The sequence below is a fragment of the Anopheles ziemanni genome, chromosome 2 (genome assembly GCF_943734765.1).
Source record: "Anopheles ziemanni chromosome 2, idAnoZiCoDA_A2_x.2, whole genome shotgun sequence".
NCBI classification, from domain to species: Eukaryota; Metazoa; Arthropoda; class Insecta; order Diptera; family Culicidae; genus Anopheles; species Anopheles ziemanni.
In genome coordinates, this window is record NC_080705.1 from 48,895,936 (window position 1) to 48,908,797 (window position 12,862).

Here is a 12,862-nt window from a genome sequence, read left to right on the forward strand (position 1 = left end):
TATCTGTTTTCGCACGAAGCTGCGGGCTTCGGATTTCGCAAAGAAATTCACACGTTGGAATTCACTAGGTTAAAAACGATAACTTTTTATTCTTTCTATAACGGTATTTGTTTCTAGCACTTAAGAACACTATTAAACATGACTGACGATTTAGCATGAAGCCTTGGGTTTCACGTCGAAACCGGGTTAGCGTGAAAGGTCGGGTTTGATCCACGCGGCGTCAAACCGAAAGGAGAAGAGCCTTTCACGCAGAAACCGGATAAGCACGGAAGTTATCCGGTTCGTGCAATAAAGCCATCGATATGCGGATCGATGGCTCGTTTTTCCGTCATGTCCCGTCGGTGGACACTGCGACCACACGGCCGTGCACGGGTCGCATTCGGCGTGAAAACCCGGGTAAGCTCCGTGCCTTCTCGTGCTGCCGGGCCTTCACGGTATGCTGTTTACTGCCCGATGTCCGTGCCGCACCAAGTCGTTCCTGTTGCGTGCAGATCCTTGCGCTGCGTGCCTTCTCGTCCTCCGTACCTCTTCGTGTTGCCGCGCCGCCCAGATCCTACTTCATGCAGTCAGGTGCTCGCGCCGCGCCGAGTCTCTTCGTGCTGCCGCGCCGCCCAGATCCTGCTTCATGCCGTCTGGTGCTCGCGTCTCGCCGAGTCTCTTCGTACTGCCACGCCTGCCTCTTGTTACCTGGTGCTCGCGCCGCATATTCTCGTTCCTGCTCCGTGGCTTCTCGCGCTGCCGCACCTTCACGGTCTGCTGCTTGCTGCCCGATGTCCGCGCCGCACCGAGGCGTTCCTGCTACGTCCAGATCCTTGTGCTGCGTGCCTCCTCGTGGCTCCTTGTGCTGCGTACCTCCTCGTGTCGCACCGCAATGAGCCTCCTCGTGCTGCCGTGCCTTCAGAGCATGTTGCTTGCCGCCTGATATCCGCGCAGAGTCGTTCTTACTCCGTGCCACTACGTGCCGGGTCCGTGCCTCTTCGGTTTAGATCTGCTATCTGCGCAGTTGACGCTGAACGACGCAGGTATCAAGATCCCGGTGAACAAGCAGTGTGAACAAACATCATGCTCACCGACGGAAGCTGCACCCAGGACATCAGTGTCTTCGTGATACCCGGTCTCACTGACCAACCTGCCCGCATCATTGGACCAGCCGAGTTGGACTTACCAAACGTGGTAAGTCACAGATGCGAAGTTCCATCATTCTGGAACAACCGACCATCCTGGGTGCCAAAATATGCTTCAATGCTTTGGGGCAAGGCTTCCTTGCCTACCAAAGAGCTGACTCGCCAAAATTCCAAAATCGGCTGGCTTATTGGAGGAATACTACGTGACATGACCTCAGCAAACTTAAGGAGTTGTCTGGAACGATTCTGGACAATCGAAGAACTCCCAAATGACGCTTCCGACTACACAGCCTGGAAACAACACGAACACGAATCGCACTTTGAGGACCATACCTCCATCGAGGACGATGGTTGGTACATTATGCAAATCCCCCACGGGGGGAGCTGAATCAACTGGATAATTCAATGGAGCAAGCGAGACGCCGCTTCTTCGTGCTATAAAGTCATATTTCTAGCGACGAACCCACCTACGTTGAAGATGCTACGTGATCCCTTATTCCTGTGTGGAAAAGGGGGACCCAACCACCGCGAAACTACGTTGGTGTTGGACGCTTGAGCGAAATCAAGACGAGATTCTTTTTGAACGAGCTCCAAGCCGTTGGACCCGTCACCCACCTGGACTTATTTCGAATCTGGATAGAATTTCGCACTCAAACCGTGGTGGCGACCCCTGGCATCGTATAGATTTACCGGCAAGTGAGGGTTTCCGAGCCCGACACTTGGATGCTGCGCATCCCATAGCGCGTCAAGCCAAATGATACGGTGCAACTTATCTGACTCCTAACCGTTACGTGCGGCGAGGCTGCTTCGTCTGAACAGCGCCTTGTAGCCCAAATAAGCCGGGAAAGAAGTGCGCACTTCTGATGCAAGGGTAGCTGACGCCATCCAATCATCGTTCTACATGGACAACCTTTCGTTGGGCGGGTCGACTCCTGAGCAGCTACGTGAGCTAATGACAGGCGTCGAATGAGCACTCAACATACGCGGGATCCCCGCGGAAAAAAGCGCTCACCTCTCTTTAATTTCCACCCGTTTCACACTACTTCCACCATTATTTTAACCCCTTGATCCACAAACTCCTATACCAACCATCCCCATACTTCATGCACTCCCCTTTGCTTCGCCTTTCCCGTCCATGGTTCAACGCAGTGAGCAGCTACGCTCAGGATCTTCTCCTCCATTCCGTATTCTACCTCCTGCTTCAAACAAAGTAGTTGAAACTTTAGGTATATCGAAAGTCAAACTTTTGTCATTTGTATCCTTGTCCACGTAGTTTAACCAAGAAAGTATTTTGTCGAGTCGGGTTTTCTTCAGAAAAGATTGAATAATGTTGATTCAAAATGAATAAAAATACATCCCAGATTTTATTGCAACGATAATAATATCAAAGAAACTGCAATGCACCAATGGTTTTGACATTTCTATTTGCTTTATCATTTACCACATAACCTTGAGTTCAACAGCCTTGGTGTTAGCTATCGAAACGCCATTGCTCAGTTGTGTTGATGATTCTGTGATGTAGAATCGTGTGCCAAAAAATGGGCAAAAAAGTGTGTTTATTGGTGATGTATCGTAAGAAATCTACCATGGAACCAACATTGGGAAGTAAGATTCCTTATACAGGTAAGTGTTGTTCATAATTTGTCAGTACAGCAACGAAATACCTCCAGCAACACCTTGCGGTATTCTTGTTCAATTGTAATTGCCCGGTCAAAGGTATTAATCAAATGTGATTGCTTATCTTTTCTTTTCTTTCAGGGTCCAGTGCAACAATGAATAAATAAAGTGAGATGAATAAAAATCTAAATGAAATTGTGTGAAAACTAAAAAATACATTGTGTCGTGGTTTTTTGTTCGATGACATTTCGACTCCGGGCATTCGGGGGGGCCCGGGTAAGGGAGTATGGTTAGGAGGGTATGGAAGGGGAGTGCGGAAGCTTGAAATAGGGGAAAACCCACTCAAAAGTCACTCAACATCGCTCACAATCATACAAAATCCTGTAACAAGAATAGTCATGTTACAGGCACGATAGGGGCTTGTTACAGGAGTTCTTTTCAGCAGGGATGCCACTACAAAAGTGGGCATCTAACTTACCAGATAGTCCAGTTAGATAGTCACCGGAAAGATTCAGCTACAAGATCTCTGGTGAGATGGTTTCGGATAAGACGAAGTCGCATCATCTCATATGATCGAAAACTGGAACGGATTCGCCAGCTACCTGCCGCTTTTCAGACATCCCCAATCCCGAGGAGGGCATGACCATGTCTGGCTTCAGCGACGCATCTACGAAAGCTTATGGATGCGCCATTTACCTTCGCTTTCTGGACGACCAAGGAAACCCGCAATCCCGGTTAATGTGCTCCAGGTCACGATTGGCACCCAGCGAAGAGGTGACCTTGCCGCGACTCGAATTGCAAGGAGCAATGCTTCTTGCTCGACTCTATGCCAAAATAAAGGACGCCTCTGGCACCCGGATAAGCCAAACCCGTTGGTGGACTGACTCTCAGGTGGTGTTGGGTTGGATACGTTCCGACAACACTAAGTAGGAAATGTACGTTAAGAACCGGGTGGCAAAATTCACGCTGCCACGAATTGACTGGATTGGAGCTACGTGCCGACGAAACTCAACCCAGCCGACATCGTGTCCAGAAGTCTACCTGCCAACAAGCTAATAAACAGCGAGACGGCGAACTCTTGGCGCAACGGACCGAGTTTTATAATTACCGACGAAAGGCCAATCATGCCTCAACTCAACTACGTGACTGCGTTGGAGAGGCTGTCGGTGCTCCTCTATTGCTGACAGGCATGATGAGGAACGATTCTGATGACTTGTTATCCCAATACAAGCACCATACAGCGTTTTATATCTCACCTAGCAACCGCAGCAGTGTATGTAGAACATCAAAAATGATAGCCTACTGCAGAGTATTTGATGTTGAATCGCAAAACCCACAAATGGCAACACAAACGGGTAAGTAGAAAAACCATCACTTTCTAGGATCTACCAGAATGAAAGTTGTCGCGTGGATGTTCGAAGTAGGCACGACCAGTCAAGGGGTGCAGGTAAAAGTAGGGGAAAATCGCTTTCCGATCGCAAACATACTTTTGCGAGGATTGTTGTGATTCGCGCTCGTCAAACATCCGTGAGACAACTTTCATTCTGGTAGATCCTAGAAAGTGATGATTTTTCTACTAACCCGTTTCTGTTGCCACTTATGGGTTTTGCGATTCAACATCAAAAACTCTACAGTAGGCTATCATTCTTGATGTTCTGCATGCACTGCCGCCGTTGCTAAGTGAGATGTAAAACGCTGTGACTCTACGCGCACCCGTATCCTCCGTGGAAAAATCAGGGCCCCTTCAGCTAGACGAATTGGGGTACGGACTCCAACTAATAATACGTGTGATGGAAGTTACGTGCTTCCCCAATGAGGTCAAGGAGAGACAAGACTCCGGGTCAGTCGCTCCCAAAGGTCCCCTGCAATACCTCAAACCAGCAGTGAAGGATAAGGTGATCTACGTGCGGGGACAATTTGGGAAAGGTGTCTTGGCTTCGTCCGCCAAATCAGAATTTCCTAATTGTCCTCGCGCACCTCGTGCTTAGTCGGTGATCTCAGCCCGGACAGCAGCTCATCGTCATGCCGTGGGTTAAGTTGGAAGGTAAAGGTGTCCGAAGAGGTGTCCCACCAGAGGCCGAGCACTTTCTCAACCGCAGATTGGCAGCACAAGTTTACAATCCCGACGGAATCTGCTCCCAACCGTAACTCATCCGCCACCCGTCGTGAGTTCGAAACCCAGTAGCGAATCTCAAAGCCGCCTTGAGCGTGAATTGAGCAAACGTCGTATCAGCGACCTCGCAGGAGCATATATGGAACAAGCTATGCCTTGGCGGGGTTGTACTTGGCAAAGCGGGTCCAAACACGGTCCAGCCTAACCGTGTCTTCTCTGCCATCGGCTCACCCACCCGTCCCTCCTTGCTCTTGAGGGAAATTCCTAAATGACCGTTGTCGATACCAATTAGGATCCTAGGAACCGCCTTGTCGTAGGATGCTATGGGGAGGCCTTTCAGATGCTCGAATCGCTTCGCCAGCTCTTCCATGCACGCCGACTGCTCGGAGAGGGACAGGCTTCGCACCGTGTGGACCTTTGCGAGCTCAAAAATCTTTGCCGAAGGATCGACTCCCGAAATGGTCATCTTCACCTCCACCGATTCATCCTCCTGCCTCACACTGTCTCCTGTCATCTTCAAACATAACGGATGCGGCACCCCAACCAACCCCAACTCATCGATCAACGAACGATCGACAAATGTCGATGATGCTCCATCATCGAAGAAGGCGAGCGTGTTTACCTTCTTTCCACCAGCACCATATACTACAACGGGTGCATACCGAAACAAGGTGTTAGTGCCGTTAATGTGCGCGTTGCAGTGTTCGAGTGCGCGTCCCGGCTCGTTTATGATGGTAGTGGTGTGCGCGAATCCGGTAGTGTTTGTCCCTGTTTGTGCCGTCGTGATGCTCGCCTGATCGTAAACAGCTGGGTTCTTGTTAACGTTTTTCCTCGGCTCCGAAGGGTGCGTGTTGCTGCCGCTGCCGCCGTAATGCAGCAGCCGGTGATGTATTCCGCGACACCTGTTCTCGCCACAAGTGTCCCGCACGCGGCATGTTTTCTTTTGCCTGCGTAGGCACCTTTGGCACAGTCCTTCACCAGCAACGTACGCTGCCGTGGGGTGAGCGCAAGAAAACCGCTGCAAAGCACCAACTACTGGCACTCTCCACTGCACACTATGCAGGGGTCATCCTTCCGGGTTTCCGCGGTGTGGTAGTTGATCCCTTTTGGTCCTTTTGAAGCCGGAAAATATTTTCGAAATAAACATCGGCCATTGCGTGATGTCCCCCGAAGACGTTGGGAGATCATCCGTGATCCGCCTGGCCGCCTTCTGTGTCGCGTTCAGCTCACGTGTGCAGTGTGACGGTTCTCTCACGGTGCTCGACGGCCCACCATTTCCCGCAGCCGGAGCCGCCATCGCGTCGTGCCGCTCGCTGGTGGCAGGATGGCTTCGACCGGCACGGGAATGGTGGAAGTCATCCAAGTATTGCCGCCATCTCGCATATTCTTGGGACTGACGTTCCTGGTAATCCAGCTGATTTGGTACTGGTGCCACCGAGTGACGCCAACTTGTGACACCCGCCATACCATGACCTCCCCGGTGTACAAAAACTTGTATGCAATCACTGAACGCCATACATTAGAATTACTGAACGCCATATGCTTGAATTACTGAACGCCAAGCAATAGGAGTCTTTTTGATATATGGCGTTCAGTAATTCGAAAAATGAGAGGAAAGAACTCACTCTCCTTCTTTTATGGGTTACCCCTCCTCGTTTCTTCCTTCCCACATTTTTCCCCATACCCTCCGGGTCTACCAATGCCCACGAGGGAAATGTCATCCGAAAATGTAAACAACAACTATTTTGGAATTTACCTTTAGGTTATGTTACCGTTTTATTAATTTAATTTCTCTTTTTACACTTCACTGGCACTACTCCTAGGTCTACTTCTGGCAAAACCTGCAAAAGAAGAAAGACTATATCACTTATTATGTACAATTATGCACAATATAAAGATGGAATACTTATCTTCTTTCCATTGCCAGCATCAAGTGGAAGAGCGTTGACAATACTGAAGCACGATCGATTTTCATCTGCTTTACATGTTAAAATGAAAGCAAACACTTTATTAACCAATCTTATCTATTAACGAGCTTGGTTAGATTGAAAACACAACTATTTTTCACACTTATATTTTTACTGCACACGACGCACTCCAAGTGCTGCTGGCAGCTATCAACACTGAACTAGAGTTGGAACGTTGGAGCTGGATCGTATGTATTCATTTGCTCCATATAAGAAATTTTTCATTCCATCCGTAAATTAAGTTTTATTGGCTCCTCATATTGCATTATGAAGATTCATTGTGCTTAAAGATTGACCCACTCGTTGGTAAGTGGCAAATGACTGGCATGCAGACAATTTGACGAAAGCTGTTCGCTCCGGAGCAATCATTTACCGGTAACAAATTGTTTGAAAGCTTGTAATTACATAAGCTGTGAAATCATATAGCCACCTGAATACCAGCTCCTTGCTCACACGGGACAGGTAGACTAGCATTAACCACTTGCCAATTTCAGGCTTTACTGCGTACCCTACTACCAATTTTGAATGAACTCAGGCCTATCCCCGTGGATCGGAGCGAGACGCAGCGACTGACTTATGCTCCGTCGCATTCGCGCTGCAGCGCCGAAATTTTTCAACCCGCTCTTGAGTGAAACTTTGCATGAAAAATGAAATAAAGCGACGGATGGAAAGCATAAACCGTTACAGTTTGAACGGAAAGTTTATTTTTGAACTTTGGATGGCACCGGTGCTGCCACCAACGGTAGAACATTTTCCATTGTAAACAATATTGACGCTTTCAAATCTATTATCGATGCACAATAAAGAGAAGAAATAAAACAAACATAGCTCCTCAATGGTTATTCCTAGCCAAGTGCATCATACAGACAAAAGATAGTCCCACTAAATACCTACCCAAGGAGAACCCTGCTGCACTTGCCTACCAAAGGTATCCATGCCTACCTAAAAGAACCTTGCCGAGTGTATTTTTGGTAGGCATGGACACCTCATAACCTACCAATAATTTGTTTTGGGAGGCACCGCAGTGGAAAGAGGTACTGGCTGTCAAACCTTTGTTTGTTTACTGTTTACTGTTTACTGTGCAAGTCTGGCCAACTAGCAAGCATTCGAAAACAGGAAGGGACGATGACCCTCATCGACAGGTATAGAAACTGCAACGCAGTGTAAATAGTTGGTCGGTGGCCAACGGACTTCGCGGCGATCATCGGTTGTTACCGGTTGTAACATAGTATCGGTGGCCAGTGTTCGATAGCAGCGCTTGGATTGACCGACTCGGGGTGGTCAACCGGGGCCGTGTTAACTCGCATCAGACAGTAAGTACGTGTGTAAGAACCCACAGCAGAGAGTTCTTACTGATGATGATTTGTCCGTGCTTTTCACACATTTCAGGGTCTCGACAAGGAGGAAGAAGCGGCTTGAAATAATCATCAATACGTTCTACGTGTTTTCACTGGCCATGACGGAGTGCTGCTGCACATCGTACATCGAAGGAGCCTGCTACGATCCGTGGTCGCTGTTTGCCAGTACGAACCAGAGGAGGCGTCGGACGATTTCTGAACATTTCCCCTGATTGCCTACCGAACCGGACGATATATATATAATATTATAGATGTATCAAAATAATAAAACAATCAAAAATATTTTCCTGTATGAAAATAATTATTATGGGAAAGAAAAGATATCCTGAACCCAGCTCATATAATCTACTACGAATGGGTATACGTTTTTTACGCGTATAGCCAGAAATAGGTGTTATAAACACGTTGCACAGTCACGTTGTCAAAACAGTTCTCTTTTGCGGTGTCCCGCAAGTATCAGGAGAATTGTTTTACCCTTCTTTTCAGAAGTGTTTTACATCCAAAATTGCATAGGAAATCTGCTGCAAAAGAAGGTGTAAAACACTTCTGAAAAGAAGAGCGATCAGGTCTCAAGAGAATTCTTTTACATCAAAATGACGCCAAAATTTCTCGTTGGGTATGCAATAATATTTATATCATCTCAATCGCCTCAGAAATGATTGTGTTTTATATTATCAAAGATGTATGATTTCAAAAGCATTCGAAGCATTCTCGTGCGGTCTCTTCAAAGCAACACTCGATAGAATAAAGAATCCTTCGACAGAATTTCTATATGTGGAAATGTTGTCATATACGTTATTACAAAATCGTGTGTGTGTGTTACATTCTTATAATGACAACGAGAAAATAGACAAATATTATTCAATTCGAACGATCTGTTAGCGCATGCACATGCACATGCATATCAGCAATTCCAGCGCTAGAAAAACAAATCACAAGTTTTCTAGTTGCCGGTTCAAGCTGTGTTCTAAGAAGGGCGGATGAGATTGTTTTCCTCCCGCATTCAATTTTTACTCTTCTCCCGCAGTTGCTACCATTGCTACCGCTTTACGTTTTACACCTGTGAATAAACGAATGCATATCAAACTAACAAATGTTCGGCTATTCACAAAGTGTGTCCATTATATTCAAAACATAAAAAATATATCCCAGCGATACATTGATCATTTGAATCAATGATCTCGAACGCCAATTATTGCGAGGTGTTCGACGCTATGGATTCATGTTCGCCATTTGATATTTGAAATATAGAATTCTTTTTCGAGTTTTATCTTCGGGCGTGAAAGAGGTCCAAAAGTGGGGCATTTAATTTTTTAAATAATCGACATAGACTGTCCTTATACCGATCAAATCTTGATTAGTGACAAACGTTTGCATTTCGGGAATATTACAATAACGTTTGCATTTAAAAAATGAGACAAATTTTAACGACTTTTCCTGAAAAAACGGAACACGTTAGCAACTTTCTGTTAAAAGCAAATTAAAAAGTAGCTTTTCGTTTAAATTTAGAACAAGTTTGACATCAACCATCTACGATTGATTTTGTGTTTAACATCCAGCTTAATAGCGGACCTCGTGACCAACGATTATTTAAAACCAGAAGAAGACAAGTGGTAAAAAAACCTAGTACTTTATATTACTTTTGAAGCTTGTTACAGTATTTTTAAAGTGTTTTGTGGTCCCTAAACTCCCATAGAACGGCATATCGTGGCTGAAAATCAGCGAGAAGGATTTGCCCAAAGTCGCTGTTCTTCCTGTTTAGACTTCCGGCGTATGGAGAAGAGTATAGTGTGCAGTGTCTTCCGGAATAAATCAACTTTATCAGAAAACACGATAAAGAGCACGATTCAATGGTTTGGACATACCTAGCCACAGTAAATCATATGTAAAGAGGATCGGAGGAGTTGAACGGGTTAAATATGATTGAAATATCACACACTGCTAACCTTCCTCAAGCCTATCAACTACAACCAATCGAAAAAAAACATTTACAACAACTGAAAACATTCCTACATGGTTGGTTTGGTTGGCTATGCCAAAGTTTCGGCCAAGGCCAACTGGCCGTCGGAAGTTATTTTGAAAGTACTAAAATCTTAATCTTACAATAAAATTTACTTTATTCAATACACGTGTTTGATTTTTTTCTGATCGTCGACGAAAATTTGTCTATTTTTTAATGCAAACGTTAAGGCCGTGTTTCTCAGATCAAAGGTTAATTACAAAGTAACGGAGTAACTTTGTCCGGCAGTGGTTAATTTTCTATCCACCTGAGCAGTTGCTACACGAGTTTATGTATTTATATTAGGGTTACCAGCATTAAAAAAACGAATACATTTTGACTAAGGAGTGCCATCAACCTGCTCTCTTGTAAACTGTCAATACATGATTTCACCTTATGCTGGGAAACGATTATGTCTCCGGCAGAAGAAGATGTTGTAGCGCATTTTGCACACAAAAGTAGCTTTTGATAAGAGCTAGATTTTTATCCGTTACTTCCGAATGCTGTCTCCAATTGGTTTATAGATTTATGTGTAGATCTTTACTAGTTTCCAAAAGACGTAATCTCATGAAACAATCAAATGCTAAGCAATGAAAAATGCGAGGCGACATCGAAATCTGAAAAAAAAATCATTGCAACTTGCAGTTGGATGTAGTGGATGTGGGTAAGCTGTGCAGTTAGTTTTTAACCAGATTTTGGCATGGCCTATCTTTGTAAAAGTAATTTCTTATCTGTAATATATTTCAAGCTAGGTATGAAGCAAAGTTCCTCGTAGAGGAAAAAGTTCCTCGTATTTTGCGATCAAGCATGAAGCAAAGTTCCTCGTAGAGGAAAAAGTACATCTTTCATCATTCGTACTGTTCTGGCTCCGCATCCACTTTTGGTTTGCATGTTCTTAACGTATAAAGCACATGTTACATAAAAAACATGCAACTTAAGCGCTTGGTCACTGTTAATGACGCCGGCAGTACACTGGGCCTAGCGCCAGTTTGTATTGAAATTTAAATCAAACATTTTGCGGTCATATTTTAGTACCTTTTATTACATGTTAAAAATGTGACGAACAACTGTAATAATAACACAAAGAAATTCCATGCGCATATGTATATTTAATGCTGCGCGAAAATATAACAAAAATAATCATACGGTGCGATCGGTTGTCGCCACACGAGTGTGGCAAAACAAGGATCAGCTGGTTCTTGTTAGCGGTTCTTTTTACAAGGTCAACGCGCGTGCGTTATGCACATGTGTGTATCAAGCGACGCGTCCGTGTACTGTCACGCAAACACCAAAGCGGTCAAAGAAAACCCTAGATAAACCCGAGGGTGTTCAAGATTCTCGGTGGACTACTGGAACAATTCGAGATTAACACCCCACACGCTTCGGACTGGCAGAATCAAATGGTAAGTAAAAACTTTAATAACAAAGACAAATATATACATCTTTCACCCTCAGGCAACATATCAACTCCCAAAGCCGAAGGAACGGCGGAACACCTGCTACCAGGCGAGCAGAACACATCAGGAGGTTACAAGAGGACCGCAGAGGGGAGCGAGGCAGCAGAACGAGAAAGGCAGAACAGAACAGAAGAAAGAGAAACAAACGGAACAAGAGTTGTGAAATGTTTTTTTGAATTTTTTCACATTTTTTTGCAAAGGTTCAAAACAAAGCTTAAATTTGTTGAATTATTTCATTAATTATTTCATACGCTTCAATTATTTCATGAACTCCGGTGCTGCATCAGAAATGAACGGAGCTGCTTTAATAGGAAAAGTAGCCGAACACTTCACAGAAAAGCAGCGGTCATTTTCCATAGCGAAATGTTGGTGGGGTACTTGCCTGAGCAATCAAGTTATCTTTTCGACGCACGAGTCAACTATAAAAAGCAGTATTTGATCGAGCAGCGAATATAATTCTAATATTCGTTTTGTCCGTGACTTAATCAGTAGCATAAAATAATGAATAAATGAATAAAGATTATGGTGTTATAATACCATATTTTTTTATCTACGAAAGGACTCGCTCCTTTGCTGGATCGGATGCGAAGATGTCGTTCTTTTCTGGAGCTATCCCATCACTACACTGATTTGTCTTTAGACAGCAGGAATGCTGACGGCTACTATGGAAAAATACGATGGTCAAAAATAAATCTAATTGGTGAGCAAAAAACGTGTTTGCGAAGAAATAAACCATACAAAAAATATGTTTGATTGGATACTATTTATTTGTAAGTGCGTCCGGTTGTATATATTAATCAATCGCACTAAAAATCGGCAGTAACATTGTAGAAAAATATCCGGAATAAAACTTTGACCAGATGTAAATCAAACCTTCCTACTGTGGCAAATGTAGTTAGGTTTCGAGGAGAGTGACCGGGCCGCTACACGAACCGAAAACTCCAACCGAGAACTCAAAAACCGTATAAGTTTACGTCAAAATCTTCTCGGTTCGTGTAGCCGCGTTTTGTGGTACCAATTCTGTGAGCCACGCTACACGAGCCGCAAACTCAAAACTTTGCGGCGCAACGAGGTTTTTGTTTTTGATTTTTCAGTTAACTCAAAAATCTTCCTTCAAAGCAAACAAGATCTTATTTCAATTCACACAAAAAGTAAAAGATGGATAATCTGAAGTGTGGCTAACTACCCTATCGCGGGTCATCGAGTTGAGTACCCAAAACTTGCAAC